Source organism: Protopterus annectens, chromosome 2.part0, assembly GCF_019279795.1.
Source record: "Protopterus annectens isolate FY-2018-M chromosome 2.part0, PAN1.0, whole genome shotgun sequence".
NCBI classification, from domain to species: Eukaryota; Metazoa; Chordata; order Ceratodontiformes; family Protopteridae; genus Protopterus; species Protopterus annectens.
In genome coordinates, this window is record NC_056728.1 from 952,626,755 (window position 1) to 952,644,460 (window position 17,706).

Sequence of the window (17,706 nt, forward strand, 5' to 3'; positions counted from 1 at the left end):
GAAGTTGACTTTGGAGAAGTTTTTTACAGTGGTTTCCCTAATTGGGGGTGGGGGCGGGATGTGGATGTCTAGGGTGATTAGCTTGTGGTCGGATCTGACCAACGAGGAATTGACCTCTGGTGTGGAACACTGGTTGCCCATGTTGGTAATGACCAGGTCTAGGATATCCTCCAAATGACGTAACTTATTGACATTACATTTAATTAAAAACTCCATAAATTTAAAACCAAAACTGTCAAACAACAAATTGCATTCTTTTTTATTTTCTGCATTTAATTCCATTCCCATTAGTATCTTGAAAAATCAAAGCTCCATAGGCACAATTTTTAACTCAAGGCATCTACTCAAGTATGCATTATCCATTTGTGACACTCTAATAACCCCCAGCTGTTTCCCAAAGTCATGTATCAAGTCTTTCAAAGTCTTTTCATAATTTTCTTGATGTTTGTCAACACAATTGTCCATTGGGTTCAGTTTATCTTTATTAAAAGTAAACTGTTGCCATAAACATGATTCCTACCCTGCACCACATAATACATTAATGTTTCTTTTACTAGCAGTTGCCTGCTGTTTGCCATTACTCTTAAAAGTTAAGTACTTCACAGTACCTGAGCTCTGGAGTTGTGCAACTGTTGAGTATGTCAGAGTAGGAGCCCCTCTCTTTTACTTAGCCCCTGCAGCTTCATAAACATTCTCTGAGTTGTTGCCTATGTGTTTTTTGTTTACAATGCCCTCCAACACCACTTCCTGGCCAGCTGCAACCCCATAAGAGGGTCAGTTTCCGCTGCTTTGCTGGCTTCCATTACTTCCATGGCTTGTTCTGTCTCTAGGCCTATGATTCTCACCTCTCCCTTCCTTCAGATTCCTTGATGACATCATCATGCAGGGTTGATTGTCATTGTGCAAGTTTGGTTGACTAAACACCTCTATCAGCCTTGTTAGTTCTCCCTTCAAGATATCCACCTCACACTGTAACTGGTGGATATCTTCTGTTCTAACTGGGGAGAACATGGAGGGAATTTCATCCAGTGAGTCCATAGCACCAAAACTATTAAACACCAAGTTGTAAGTGTATATATGACCAAATAACCAACAATATATACCAAATATACACTAAAAAGGACCGTGCATAAGAGCTGTGAGAATGACATCTGATTTCAATGAAATGAAGAAAGAGTTTGAATATATAGAAATATTATTTGGGGAAGGATGATTGTTTTATAGGTATTACTTAGAAACTGCATGGCAACAGGTTGTAATACAAAACTGTGCAGGTTGAATGAGCAAAATTAATGAATATTCATAAGGTTATGTTTTATTCATGAGAAGGTTAATTGATTGAGCATTCCCATTGGATCTTGACTTTTTTAAAAATGTATTATATAAGGGGGACCAACACACATTGCACTGTTCTGATGAAGTCTGCAGTTAGCAGATGAAAGTGCTTAACCTGTGTGTAAAATAGTTTTATCCATCATGGGTTTGTTTTTATTTGTTTTCTATTAAAAGTAATTTTTTGAAATTAAGCATTTGCAGTGAGCTACGGTCCATTTTAGCGTATATTTGGTATATATTGTCCTAATTATATTAATTCCTTAGAACAATGAGACAACCTCTTCACATTTTCCTAATTATATTAATTCCTTAGAACAATGACACAACGTCTTCACATTGTCCTAATTACATTAATTGCTTGGAACAATATACGACCTCTTCACATTGTCCTAATTACATTAATTCATTAGGACAGTGACACTACCTCTACATATTGTCCTAATTACATTAATTCCTTAGAACAGTGACACCACCTCTACATATTGTCCTAATTACATTAATTCCTTAGAACAATGATATGACTTCTTGGACCATACATGTAAATTATATATATATATATATATATATATATATATATATATATATATATATATATATATATATGTGTGTGTGTGTGTGTGTGTGTGTGTATGTGAAAAATAGCATGCAGTTATTAAAGGCATGGTTGGTGCAAACTAACATGGTAATTGTAATTCTTCAGGAATCATCTATTTGCGGTATCTTAGCTTTATGCTCATAATAGAAAGGACAATAGAAATGCTCTGTTTAAGAATTCAAAATATTGTAAAAACATGAAACATTTTTTTTTTTATTTTTTGTTTTGTTGGATTGACCAGCATTAAATGCAACTTGGACAATCTCTTGGAAATTACAGAATTGTGCTGGCAATTCAGACTTAGTGACAGTATTTATATGGGTCTGAGTGATATGATAAAGATTAAGCATATTTTAAAGATGAAGTCTGCTAGGTTATAAATTATCTGTTCGCTTTTTGCTTATTGGTTAGATATGGATCACATAATTTTATCAACTTAATTATTAAATCCTGTTGGGTTTCATTTCTAAAAAAGTCTTTTCATTAAATCATTTCTTGTTGTATTGTTAACAATGACCTTAAGACTAAATCAGATATATATTTTAACTAAAGATATTCCACGTTTTTTTTTTTTTTTTTTTTGAAAACTTAAATGCTGAGTAGGTCATTCATTGTATTCAATGTTGTTGTTGTTGTGTCTTTCGGCTTTTCCCGGTTAGGGGTCACCACAGCGGAATTCTGGTCTGCTAATGATTTGTAGTTGATTTCTATGTGCCGAGTTACCAGCCCTGATGCACAACTTTCAATGAAGGTACACCCATTCATGCATGTCTCCACGCAGAAGACGCTCTAGCTAAGAATTGAATCGTACAGCATCTTACTGTGAGGTGACAACGCTACCGCAGCACCCCCACCGTGGGTTTCATTCATTGTATTCAATGTAACATACATAAATTACTTGTTTAGTAATTGGATCATTATTTATTTGACTAATGAAGTATTCTGGCCACTTTCTGCCTATCTGATACATGGTGTAGACTAAACAGTCACGACAGAAGTTATTCTCAAAAATCCCTGACACCATGCCTATGAAAGACATAGTTTCCTTCAAATCAGATGCATTCCAGATGGCAAAAAACATACATTATCAAGAAATGTGATACTAAAACATATTGCTGATATTGTAAGGATAGAAGATTATTCCACATTCCTTCATAGTTATTTATGTTACCATAAAACAGCACAAGCAAGTGTTTAAATAAAGAAATGACAAAACACATCCATCGACAACCCCTTTTCCCATTTTTGCACATGGGGTCTTGGTGTCAGTTTAACAGTGTCAGACATTTAGAGCCAAGGTTCACACCACCGGGTGGCTAGCCCCGCCTCAGCAACAACACACATCTGATTCACAATTTTTATTAAAAACTATGTATTTATTGAATACTTTGATATAATGTTTGTTTTTTTAGTCACTGCAATGTACATGTAGGGCATCTGACTGCCTGGCACTGACTAGTGCATGAATCTGTGCATAAGGAGGAAATGGAGGGAAGAATAAAAGACATTTGCATGCTCACAATTTTTAAGAAGAGGTTAGGGAGAACCACATTTTGCTACACCTATTTATGGTTGCTAGAAGTAAAGTAAATGAAGTTCATAGCTTTTTAAGCAATGCATGATAGGAAAGTTATCAACAAGAAATGTGCACACTATTCCTTTCACATCAAGAAGCCAATCAAGAGGAGTTGTGCCCATTACACCCTGCATCTCAGGAAGCCTATCTTGAGAGAGCATGGACACTATAACTTGCTCTTCAGGAAGCATATCAGGAGGGAGTATGCACACTATATCTTAGAAATCAGGAAATCTGTCAGGATAGAGTATGCACACCATGTCTTACATATCAGGAAATCTGTCAGAGGGAGTACACACACTATATTTTACACATCAGGAAATCTATCAGGAGGGAGGATGCACATTATGCCTTACACATCAGGAAACCTATCAGGAGGGAGTATGCCCACTATGTCTTCCTTATCAGGAAAAATGTCAGGAAGAAGTGTGTACACTATGTCTTACATATGAAGAAATGTATCTGTAAGGCGTATTCACACTATGTCTTACACATCAACAAATCTATCACGAGTGAGTACACACACTATGTCTTACACATAGAAATCTATCAGGAGGGAGTGCATACACTATGTTTCACATATGAGGAAATGTATGAGGAGGGAGTATCCACACTATGTCTTACATGTCAGGATATGTATCAGGAGGGAGTGTGCACACTATGTCTTACATGTAAGAAGATCTATCAGGATGGAGTGTGCACACTATGTCTTACATGTCAGGAGTGAGTGTGCACACTATGTCTTACAAGTCAGGAGATCTATCAGGAGTGAGTGTGCACACTATGTCTTACATGTCAGGAGATCTGTCAGGAGTGAGTGTGCACACTATGTCTTACACGTCAGGAGATCTGTCAGGAGTGAGTGTGCACACTATGTCTTACATGTCAGGAGATCTATCAGGAGTGAGTGTGCACGCTATGTCTTACATGTCAGGAGATCTATCAGGAGGGAGTGTGCACACTATGTCTTACATGTCACATCTATCAGGAGGGACTGTGCACACTAAGTCTTACACGTCAGGTAATCTGTCAGGAACGAGTATGTACACTATACCTTACAAGTCATGAAGTTTATCAGGAAGGATAATGCACACTGTGAACTGCGTACCACCTGATGTTCATTTGGAAGATGTGATAAAATAGCAATAAATAAACATAGCTTTAGTTTTAGTATTAACATTCTTCATGCCTCTAATTTATGCACATTGCTTATTTTCCCTGCATTACATTATGTACAGACATTGCTCTGACATGGCTGAGAACAACTCTGAATAATCAATTCAATTAACTAATTAGCAAATGAATACATAAAATGAATAACTTTCGTTACTGCCATAATCACCATCTTGTTGGTCATAGACATTTACCAAGGATAAGAATACAGCTAAATCTAACATTTTATTTATGCATCAAGTTAGAATATTAACATTTTTGTTGAAGCTGCCTTTCCTGCTTTAGTAAAACCTAAGTTTTCCTTACTTTTACAACCCTTTTTCATGATAGTATTTTGTTTCATTTTTAACACGGACATCTGCATTTTTTTCTAATATATCTTATTTTTTGTTAGAATATGACTTTACTCATATTCCATACATTCAGTAAAATGGGTCAATGATCATCTCAAATATTACGGTCAAGTGTTATTAAAGGTTAGACTTATAGTTCTCTGCCAACAAATTGTTTTTATTGCTAAGTGAATATAAGCTAAGATGGTTTGAGTTAGCATAGCATATAAAACTTTGATTCTTTCAGCAATCACAGTATCATACTGAAAGCCAAGCATCCACAGAATGCTCCTGATTAGTTTGAAGTAAAGATGTAAATGTCACTGAAGAATTTATACAGTAGCCTGTTTTGTTCAACCCTAACATAAATAAATCTTTCAAATGGTAAAATGGAGTTCTTGATTCCTTTGTTGGAACATTTGGCATGTGTACTTTATCATATTTATCACTGGAATGCAAAGTCATGAAAGGCTGATAAGTATCTACATTTCTGTTCTGCCACATGCTGTGGACCATACAATGTTTAAAACAATCCAGACTGCTCACCATTTCACAAGTTCTATTAATCTTTTCTTTAGCATTTCACTCAAGTATTCTTGTTACATAAATGTACTCACTCAAAAAAGAAACAATAATAAGGATAAAGGATACTTTTTATAAGGTGTATTTCCTTATCTGAACTAAGGGAGTAAGTGATAGCCCTTTTCATGACCTGCAGTCTCCACTATACCTGGCATAATAGTAAACGGATACATGCAGTTTGCTCAAGTAAAACTATATAAGTATATAAAACTGTGCATGGAAAATCTTTAGTTAAAAATCTGTGTATAATCATTTTCAACTGACATAAAGTAGCCGTGGCTCTTTCAGATTATGTAAGATGTTATATATCTTCATGAAAATAGAGTAGTGATCTTTTGTTTTTAGACATTTTCTTTCGAAAATGGAAGTAGATTTAAAGGCATAAAAATCATTCAGATGAGTAGAAATTAGAAGTCATGGTCTGGTCTGAGATATTATTGCCTTTGAGTTTAGCGAACGTAGTCTACAAAACAGTGTGTTGTTTAGCTATTTCCATAGTTATATATGTATTTGATATGAGTAAGCCCCATTAGACATATTTTTAAGTCTAGCCTAGATAGGAAACATGTTTAAATGAAATTGCTCATAATGTTAAATATAGAAATGGAGGCTTTGGCCACTCGGCATTAAACCAACACTTTCATTCATAGTATACTGTACTCTAAACTGCCTGACATTTTTAATGGGTTTGAGTTTAAGTACTGCAATAAGCCCAGCCAGTCCCAAACTTGTAATAAGAACCAGTCAAGAAGCTGCAGTACAGATTAGTGTATGACTGTTGTTACAAGCAGTAGTATGTATGACTGTTGTCACAAGCAGTAGTTTATGGGCTAGGGTTGTAAAGGCTCCAGGGCCATTAGCCTAGTACACACATATTAACCTTTGTATGACTGTTGTCACAAGCAGTAGTATGTTATGCAATAACTATCTCTCTCTGGACAGCTTTACCATCCAGCATTTTATTTTTACTAAATGCTTTAGTATAACACAAAGTGTAGTAAACTGTGCTAGATAGTTCATAAAGTCTTTTAGCATGACAACATCTCATTCACCTTATTTTTTTATTTTATAGATTTACCAAATAGATAGGCTCATTAATTAACCGGTTTCAGCCATGACCTGGGCTCCAAGGAGCATAAAAGACAAGATACAAACTTTAATAAAACTATTTATAGAAATATAAACATTTACAATATTACAGTAAGTAAAACAGTGTATCTTTGTGTGTGTTTGTGTGTATGTACATGTGTGTGTGCGTGTGTGCGTGTGTGTGCGTGTGTGTGCGAGTGTGTGTGTGTGTGTGTGTGTGTGTGTGTGTGTGTGTGTGTGTGTGTGTGTGTGTGTGTGTGTGTGTGTGTGTGTGCGCTCGCACATAGACATGTAGGTATACCACATACCACATTTACTCTAAAACATCCAACACCGACTGTCTTACTAGTGAAATTATGTTGTCTTGGTTCACCTGAGATTACAGCTGTGATGTTTAATTGACAGCAATGCTTTCAGTGGGGGCAGTGTCTGAAAGTAATGATTTCAGACAAAATAGTATTAACTGGCAGTGTTGTTTGATTTTGTACTGGTAAGCAGTTGAAGTTTTTTAGCAAATCACAATGATGTGTGAATATGTCTGCTATCATTCCAAATCGTCAGGTCTTACTGTCTGACACTCATAATTGATGTGCATTCTTACTGGAGTGAAGGGTGAAAAGGGTCAGCCCTTATTTGAGGATGGGAATGTCTGTCTTTTGCTTATAACATTTTTCATGTGTTGTGTGAAGATTATGACGGGATCGGGGGCAACACCAACGTATCTTTGCTTGGTTACGTTGGATATAATATTGTTAATATTGTCTTTCAATATGTGAGGTGGTAGGTTGACTACTTTTGTGGTGATGCAAATAACATAACTTGTGCTTTCTTGGAGTTGACGTCAATTACTAGAATACTGTTTCCAGTCCTTTCACATTCTTGACACCTCTGTCAGTCTACATATAGCCTTCGATTTCAGAGCATTTTCTGAAAAATAATGTAAAGCCATAAGCCTAGTGTCAGAGCTTTATGCTTAACGCTATTGTTATCTTCTACCCAAGAACACTGAACCAGGTTCCCTGTGAGTGTTAACAAGCTCTGCTACAGCAGTGGTGTTCTGCCATATACATAACGATTTATACTTAATGCTTTATCCTTAATTATCCCCAGCTAACTATCTCTAATCCTGTTGCTTTCTGCAGTCCAGGCACACTGTTTCTGGCTGCCTGTGAGCATGTATAAGCTCCTCTACTGCAACGGCTTTATGCTCACTACTGTATGCTTAGTTTCTACACACTAAAAGGCATACATTGAGTCCTGCAGCACTCGTTGCTTACCATCTGGTCTGCCTGGAGCTGACTGTGTGGAATTGACCCTTAATTGATTAATTGCCATAGGCAAAAGTACTCGGTGGGTCCACCATTATGTGTTGCTGCTCCCCTTCTGTTCTAACTGGAAGAAGCCGTATTAGTACATAGTTTGTAAATGAGTATAATATTCTATTATAACAACAATACATTTTGTTTGCTATTATCTGCAACTGTTTCCCCTCTGTTTTAACTGAAGGTGGCCATACTAATGCAAAACGCACTAATTTTTGAGTGATTGCATTCTGTATGTGCTTGCTGCCCTACTGTATCTTTATAGAAGTAACTGCAGTATATTTTTTAGAAATGTTGGATGTACTCAATCAGTGTTAGCTTGCTTTTCTGAAGAATTAGCATTTTTTATTAGAAACCTGATTAATTGGTTTAATGATAATTTCTGACTCCTGAGTACAGGGTTCTGAATGATGAATGGCTGTTTTAACTGTCTGCTCTAATGTGGATTTTTACTGCTCTGTATCTCCCTGCCTGGGCTGAAATTGAAATTGTAGAATTTGCTGTTTGATATTGAATGTTTTAATGTGTATTCACTCTGCTTTTGTATCCTTTTCTGCTTACTACATTCCTATTTATTCTCAGGTTGCTGCTTACACACATCCTCTTTCTCCACTCCCCACTAGTTTACTTACTACTATTTCTAAATTAACTGATTATCTTACAGGTCACTGACTGATTTGTTACACTCCTGTCTCTAACTACTTATTGTTCCTTCTACAGCTCCAAATAGCTACGTCTCATCCACCCCAGGCATCTCATCCTGTTCCATATAGTACCTGGGCATCCTACCCTAAAAGAACCATCAAGGAATCTTGAAAGAACTACCAATGGGTCCCAGTAGTGACTCCTGCAACTATTCTGCCACCCCTCAAGTACTACTACTATCTTGTATGTATCCTATTATTGTAAATCATTTGTAATCCCTAATGGTTGTTATCTGACTTTGCGTGTGCCTGCTAGCAGCCTACCATCTCCCTCCAAGCTCTCTAGGCTCCATCCCACCCCTCCCAGGCAGCTTGTGCCTTCACCTCAGACCTATGCTGTTTGTCCACTAGGTGGCAGCTTTTACTCACTACCGATTGCTCCTCTCTCCTAGCAAGTAGCAAGTATAGCTTTTTCTCTAACAACTTCCACTATCCTGCTTAGCTCCAAACCCCTGTGTATTTCTCTGCTTCTCTCTACCTTAGATACTTTGTGACCTAGTGCACATCCCCTGTGCCCCCTTACCTCAGGCACTGCTCTCTGCTTCACTGATTGTTTTGATTGTTTTCTGCTGCCTGCTCTGTCTTCTCTGCTCTAACCCGCTCCATTCCCCCTGCGGGCTCACTTTGCTCCCCTACCCTACCCCCAAATCTCACCCACCCCCCCAGTACTCTTAGCTTTATTCTCACCTTACCCCACCCCTCCTAGCTTCATCATCCAATTCCTTTCCTCTCCTCATTACCACTCCCTCACATAACCCTCAAACATATATTCCTACAGTTGCATCCCACCCTTATACCTACACCTTCCTCCTCTCTTCAGTTTCCCAATATAACTCTAAACTTTATTACATACTCCCTCTATTTCCATAATAACTCTATTACTTTACAACACATTAGACCCAGTCATTACCATCGATTTCCTTTATAATCCATACTTCTCCCTCTTATAATCCCATACTTCTCTCTCTTTATAACCCATATTTTCTACCTCTCTCCCCTCTGACATGTTCTCCTTACATCACCAGATCCTCCACACCCCCTACCTACTTCTGCTACTAATTCCCTTATACCAGGCCACCTCTTATACCTCCTATGCCTGTCCAATACTAACAACTAAAACAACCTCCTTACTTACTTACTCTCATGTACCCTCACTCTCTCCTCCATTTCCACTCTATCTCTCCTTCCCTCATTCAATCCAACCCTTTGCTCCTTTTTCATCCTAAAATCTTCTTCACTAAAGCCAAGATAGTGTCACCAACTCCTATCTTTAATTTTCCCAAATCTACTCTATGCAAGCCAAAATGGTTAAAGGATGTCTTCTTTAATAAACTATCCCAAGCGGGTAACATACATCCCAACCCTGGTCCCATAACCTGTAACAACACCAACCAAATAACTTTTTCCACCTCTTAATACCCGAAAGATCTTCACACTAAACGTTCAGAGTCTTACAAATAAATATCACCAATTCCACACCTGGCTAAGCCATAACCAACCTGATATCCTAGCCATCTCTGAAACCTGGCTCAAACCCTCCATCTCCGACTCAGAAATTCTACCCCCTGGATTCCATATTCTCAGAAATTACCGTGTAGGTAAAAAAGGTGGTGGCACTGCCTTAGTCTATTCGAATCTGCTCACCTTAATACCCCTCCAAATTCCAATCCCCCAATTCCAGAACACTAAACTAACCACTGGACTACTAAAACTAAACAAGCACAAACACATCTGCTTCATTGCCCTCTATATCTCTCCTGGTAATAATATATCAATACTTGAAGAAATTGTCCTGTGGGCTTCCACAAAAATTAACTATGAGACTTACATCTTAGGAGATGTAAATATTGATTAGAACAAACTCAACAGCCCCTCTCCTTCCCTATCCATCAGCCTCTACAGCTTCACTCAGACTATCCTCTCTATCACCCAGCCTAACAAAATTAATCCCCCTGGATCTACCTTAGACTGGATCCAAGTCTCCAATCCTAATCAAATAACCAACTCCAGCACTACTCCTGATACCATTAGCAACCATCTCCCAGCCTTCATTCATTGTTCCACTAACTCTTCTCCATACCAACATCAATATATCCTTACTCGCAACCTTCGCAACTTCCACCCTACTACTTTCTCAAATATATTCAAACAAATGAACTGGCATATTTTAAACAGCCTTCCCCTTGATAAAGCTATAGACCACTTTAACTCTGTCTTCCTCTACACTTTAAACTCCATAGCCCCCCTTAGAAACAAAAGAATCAAAACTAATACAGTTCTCTGGCTCTCCAAAGAGACCAAACAAATTATGCACCAAAGGGACAAACTGTGGAAACTTCACCAAAAGAAAATCTACCTAATACCTTGCTTCATTATAAACAGCTCCGTAATCTTGCAAAAAAGCTAATCAACAAGGACAAAAATCCTACTATACTAAGCTCCAGTCAAATAACTATAACAACCCTAAACAATTCTGGAAGACAATAAACTTGCTTCTCCATCCAGGCTCAAAAACAAATCCCTGTCCCAACCCAAACATAACTGACCTTGAACTATGCTTTGAATTCAACTCCTTTTTCATCGAAACCATCTCTTCCCTCACAAAATCTTTTCCCAACAATAACCCAGCTACCCTTCACCCTACCCCCCCCCCCCAAACCCACCAAATAACCTTCCTCCTCTGTTCGAGCTTAAATTTGTCTCCACAACTCTCATAAAAGAACTCCTATCCAAACTTAAGCCCTGCTCTAATGCACCCGACAACATTCCATTATCCTTTCTAAAACATGCCACAGATGGCATTGCTCTCCCAATCAGTATCATAATAAACAGATCATTAAAAGAATCCTATGTCCCCAAACTCTGCCACTCAACTTTCATTCTCCCTCTCCGTAAGGGAGGGGAAAAATACCAGTATCTCAAATTTCTGCCCCATTGCCTTACCCTCCCCTATTTCTAAAATCCTTGAAAAGTGCATCCACCTCCAACTTATGCCATTCCTGACACATAATAATCTCCTCACACCTACTCAGCATGGTTTTCGCCCTAGCCACAGCACCATAACTGCCCTAATTTCTTTCTTAGATACTATCAACCAAGCCCATGATTCAGGACAGCTAGTTTCTACTGTTTGTCTTGCTCTATCCAAGGCATTTGACACTATCTCCCACAACCATCTTCTTTGTCATCTCTCAAACCTTCACATCTCACTTAAAACTCTATCCTAGTTCTCCAGCTATCTATCAGACAGATCTCAAGCTGTTAAATGGAAAAACTCCATCTCTTCCTTCTTACCCACCTCTACCAGTGTCCCACAAGGATCCATCCTCGGACCTATGCTATTTAACATCTTCATCAATAACTTCCATACTGCTATTCCCAACACCAAAATTGTTCAATACGCGGATGACTCAGCCTTAGTCTGCTCTGCTAGTAACCTCCAAGAACTGATGTCAAAAACCCAAACTGCTTTCTCAGAAACTGAAAATTGGATGCACCAAAACCACCTATCTCTTAATGCAAGCAAATCCAAAATTCTACTATTCCTACCCACTAAAAACTATTCCGTCAATAAAAATGACTTCAAAATTCTTAGCCAAACCAACTCACCTATAGAAGACATCCCCTCCGCTAAACTGCTAGGTATAATAGTTGATGAACACTTAAAGTTCGATATACATGTACACATATACAACAAAACATTAAAAAGACCCACTAAAAGCTAGGTATGTTGTATAGGAACAACCACTTTCTCTCCAACTCCACAAGACACACTCTAGCCTCTACTTTTCTCCTTCCTTCCTTACTATATGGTGCACCTCTCCTAACCAACCTGTCATCCTCCATTTCCTCCAAATTAGAAAGCTGCTAGAATAAAATCTCTAAATTTGCCGCCAAAACCAAAAATTCCACTCACCACTGCTTCTCCCTACAATCCCTAAACTGGCTAGAACTACCAAACCACCTAGATTACATACAACTCTCTATAGCACATACTCTCATATTTCAGCCTACAAAATGCCCCACTCTAACTAACATCCTTCCCCCCTATATTCCCAGCAGAACCCTTAGATCTGAACATCAGAACTTAATAGCTGTCCATAAACCCAAACATCCTGCTAGCCAACTGCTCCTCTCCTATGCTCTAGGCAAAAAATGGAATTCCCTTCCTCAGTCTGTAAGAACCACCCCAAACTATGAAAATTTCAAGGCCCAGCTTTTCACACATCTGTCTACTAACCGGAAATGCCCCTGCCTCCTCCCTACATGAGTTTTGATCACTTCAAGCCACAATAATCTCCCCCTACTTGTACATAAGCCCTCCATACCTCCCTCAGGCACTTTCTTTCAACTCTATCAAATCTCCCTGTAATTTCCCATTGCTTTATCCTTCTCCCTACTTCTTCCACTCCCAGAGCTATATTTTCTCAACAACACATGTAAATATTGTAAATATAAAGTACTTCTTTCTACTCAAATTGTGCATGTAAAACATATTTCACTATCTTTTGTGGATCCAAACTAATCATGTCAAATATCAGTACAACCTTAACATTTACTCTCAGTGAATTTCTGCTTCCTATACTCAATGAAAAAGCTTAATTTTAATCTGTTCTACAGAATTGTTATCGGGAACAAGGTTGTATTTCTTGTAATCATATTTTTAAACTACTAATGCATTCTCATACCTTGCTTGCATTTCTTGTAAATCCTGTATGTATTTTTTTTTCTTGCAAATTTAGTATGTAAACTGTTTTTCTATGTGTATGTAAACTTTAGTATGTAAACTGTTTTTCAATGCATTCTCTGAGCTTTTTTCCTTGGGCCTCCACTGAAAATGGGCCAGGTTGACCCAGTGGACTTCCCTGGTAATCAAACTGGAAATAAATAAATGTCAGTATTTTAACTGTAAATACTACTAAATTGTACAAAGAGCAATGTTATCTGTAAAAAGTATTCTTTAATGTGCTACTGATCAGCATGTTCACAGGCTTTACCTCAGTCCTGTAATATTTTATAATGAAAAAATAAAAATATATTTCACAAACAATTGTTCATGTCTTGGAAACTATGCAATGTAGACATGCAGTGTTTAGAGCAGTTTTGTTCAGTTAGACTTAAGTTTTCAATGACTTTAAGAAATGCCTTTTTGAGTGTGTATTGAGCTATTTACAAAAATATGAAAAGCATGCTTGTCTTTATAAATAACCATAAAAATAACACTGACAATCACTCAAGATGTACAAGTTATAATGCAAATATCAATGTCAACATTCTTCAGCATCATCTAATATTTCATCTGATAACATGTAGTAGTTTGTAAGTCACATGGTTTTAGAAATATTAATATACACATGAAACTATTGCATATCTTCATAATTAATAATGAACAACTAGCAGTATCTCCAGTGTAGTCTTCTGTACATGGACAGTGATAATGACATTTTCACTCACCCATCATAACATTTCAGAGCACACCTCTCACACATTCTTATTCTTGTCTTAGTTATGAAAATATAAATCAAATACAAACATGCACAATAATAACAAGTGGCAGTAACTAATATCTTCACTGTAGGGCATCCTAGATTAACAATTTTAGTATATGAAAAGTAAAATAAAGCCGCTAGAAGCCACTGCGTCAGGACAAAATTTCAAAACACGTCTCTTCAGACCCTTTAGATCTCAGTTACATGTGCTGCTAAATTTATGGTACGTCCCTCCGGACATCAAAAACATAGCAATACACTGTCTTTTTTTGAAAACAATCCAGCAGTAGAAAGTCTATTCAGACCCAACATAAAAATCCAATGTACCAGATAGTTTTCCAAAGAATTCCAGATAACTCCAAGTAACGAACAAACAGGTTTATTTGGAAAAAATGGTGAGCACTTTCGCTTACAAGCTTTTTCAAACCAATATAAATCACAATAAGACACAACATTTATATAGGCAAGGTCTTAAAATAAATTAGTCAATTAATTACTAATTGACAATGTAAAACAAATTTTACTTAAAACGGCAATGTTTTTCTTTGTTCACATAGATCGAACACATTCTAAAGAATTATCTTACTAAAACTTGACTATTCCTATTCCATAGCATAAATAAGAGATGATAAAAATAGAATAAAAACAAGAATAAAACTAAAATAAATATATATATATCAATTAATGCATGAAAACATCTTGTTGTTCATGTTACAACAGTATATATGTGTATATATATTTTTTGATTCTGTATGTATATAAAGGAAAACAGAAGACAAAAAAACGGAGGTTAAGCCAGTTATTTCTTGCATCTTCTGTTTTTTAATATAGGCTTTATAGGGATTCTGTCATTGAGCCCTGGCATAATGTGTGCTCTGGTTTTGATTATCCATTGTGTTTCCAATGACTCAGTAACATTTCTAATATCTCCACCTCTAATGTTGGTTTGAGCTACTTGCAGAACCGAAAACTGGAGGGTGTGAGCAGAATTTGTATGTAAGACATGTTTAGATAGAGCATTAATTTCTGATTGAATACATATTTGATACAAATGCTCCCTGATACGTTCCTTCAGCATTCTATCCGTTTTTCCTATATAGAACGACAAACATGCTGTGCACCTAGCAATATAAACTACATGTTTGGTTTCGCAGGTGGCAAGTACTTGAAGGCGAAATATCACACCCTTTCCCAATAGCAGAAAATTTTCAAAAAGGCAGGAACCGCTCAATGAGCAGGGGCCGACAAAAACGCAAAGCCCCCATCAACGAGATCAGAATACAGAATCAAAAAATATATATACACATATATACTGTTGTAACATGAACAACAAGATGTTTTCATGCATTAATTGATATATATATATTTATTTTAGTTTTATTCTTGTTTTTATTCTATTTTTATCATCTCTTATTTATGCTATGGAATAGGAATAGTCAAGTTTTAGTAAGATAATTCTTTAGAATATGTTCGATCTATGTGAACAAAGAAAAACATTGCCGTTTTAAGTAAAATTTGTTTTACATTGTCAATTAGTAATTAATTGACTAATTTATTTTAAGACCTTGCCTATATAAATGTTGTGTCTTATTGTGATTTATATTGGTTTGAAAAAGCTTGTAAGCGAAAGCGCTCACCATTTTTTCCAAATAAACCTGTTTGTTCGTTACTTGGAGTTATCTGGAATTCTTTGGAAAACTATCTGGTACATTGGATTTTTATGTTGGGTCTGAATAGACTTTCTACTGCTGGATTGTTTTCAAAAAGACAGTGTATTGCTATGTTTTTGATGTCCGGAGGGACGTACCATAAATTTAGCAGCACATGTAACTGAGATCTAAAGGGTCTGAAGAGACGTGTTTAGAAATTTTGTCCTGACGCAGTGGCTTCTAGCGGCTTTATTTTACTTTTCATATACTTTGTCTGTTTATACGCTGAAGCACTGTATTCTCCGTGGGTGCTTTTACTTGTTATATAACAATTTTAGTATGTTTTTTTTACTTGCTCCCTGCCCTTTCTTATTCTGTTTGTTATTAATTGGTAAAGTAATTACAAATTAATAATAAATTAGTAAATTGATAATTTAATAATAAGACAGATAAAGAAGCCACTTCCATAAATGTCAAGTTGTAGGTGGGAGCATTACCTTTGTAGCATAATGACAACTCTGTCCACATTGTCATGGAATACAAAGGTGTAGTCAAGTGTACAGAATTATTTCAAAGGCTTTTGGTTGCTCTTTAATTGATAAATACTCACCCTCCACAGAGCAAACAGTTATACCATGCTTAAACATATATAGGGAGGTCTCTGTCCTTATTTTGAGCTTTGCAAATTAAATCTAATCTGCAGAATTTCCTGGGGTGAAGTACTATTTCTCTTTAGTTACCTGCATTTGTGTTTATATCTCAAGAAAAAAATAGTTTATCCCCCATAATTTTACAGCTTATTTATACTATTTTTTTTCCCTTTTTATCAGCCCTTATGCTAATAAAATAATTTTTAAACTTGTTTCCTTTCTAGTTCTTCAGAGAAATAAACTGTGATATAATTGTAGGTAATGTATCTGTTAAAGTGTTCTAACATGAATGAGTGCTTTTACAGGACATGTAAATCTGCCCCTTCCAAGAATAAAAAGTTTTATTCAGTTCTGCATCATTTGCTTTTTGTCAGCTACATACATAAATATATATATATATATATAAATATATATATATATATATATATATATATATATATATATTTCTAACATACATTATTTACTGTACATAACATAAATATAATGTGCAACTGCTTCATCTCCTTTTTGTTGTCTATTGCAGCTGAATATCTGTTACTGTTTGTGACCTTTGGAGCTTGTAGTGAACTCTTTTGTCTAGAGAGGCCTAGCTGTTTCTTTGTGGCAGAGAAAACAGTCTGGTTTGTTCTATCTAGAAGCAGGGGCGGCTCGTGGCATCGGGCTGCCGGACTGCAGCCCCCTCAAACTAAAAATTAAAAAAGAAAACAAAAAAAAATTATTTTTTTAAATTTCACGGACTTCGCGCATGAGCAGTAGTCCCGACTACCGTCGGCCTATGCGCATGCTCAAGGCAGTCCGGCAGGACTCATCGAGGGACACAAGGAGACGTCTGTACACTTTTAAAGTGCACAGACATGCTGGGAGGATATATCGCATCCGGACTGCAACAGCCAGAACAGTCTCAGGAGGGAGCTTGGAATCTCGTCGTCAGGAAGGAGCTTTGCTGGGATCTCGCGGGTCTTTGTGAGTATTGCACGGGCAGGATATGGTATGGGGAACAGACAGGTAAGTGTATGGTGCATTTTACTTTCTGTGTTGGTGCTTTTTAACTGGATAGAGTTGTTGTGTATGGTGCATTTTACTTTCAACTGTGTGTGTGTGTGTGTGTAAATGCCCCAGGTGCTCATGGTGGTGTGGTAGGGAATACCTCAGGCTTGAACCCTGTACCCTGTATGCAGGTGTTAAAGACTTGAGTTCCCTACCCACCACC

At 37.0% G+C, this 17,706-nt stretch overlaps 1 protein-coding gene across 1 annotated transcript in view; it reads left to right on the top strand.

The window, feature by feature from the left end:
• The window catches only part of ADAMTSL1 (ADAMTS like 1), a 4,128,157-nt gene that overhangs the window by 1,699,272 nt on the left and 2,411,179 nt on the right, over positions 1 to 17,706 (top strand). The window lies entirely within an intron of this gene.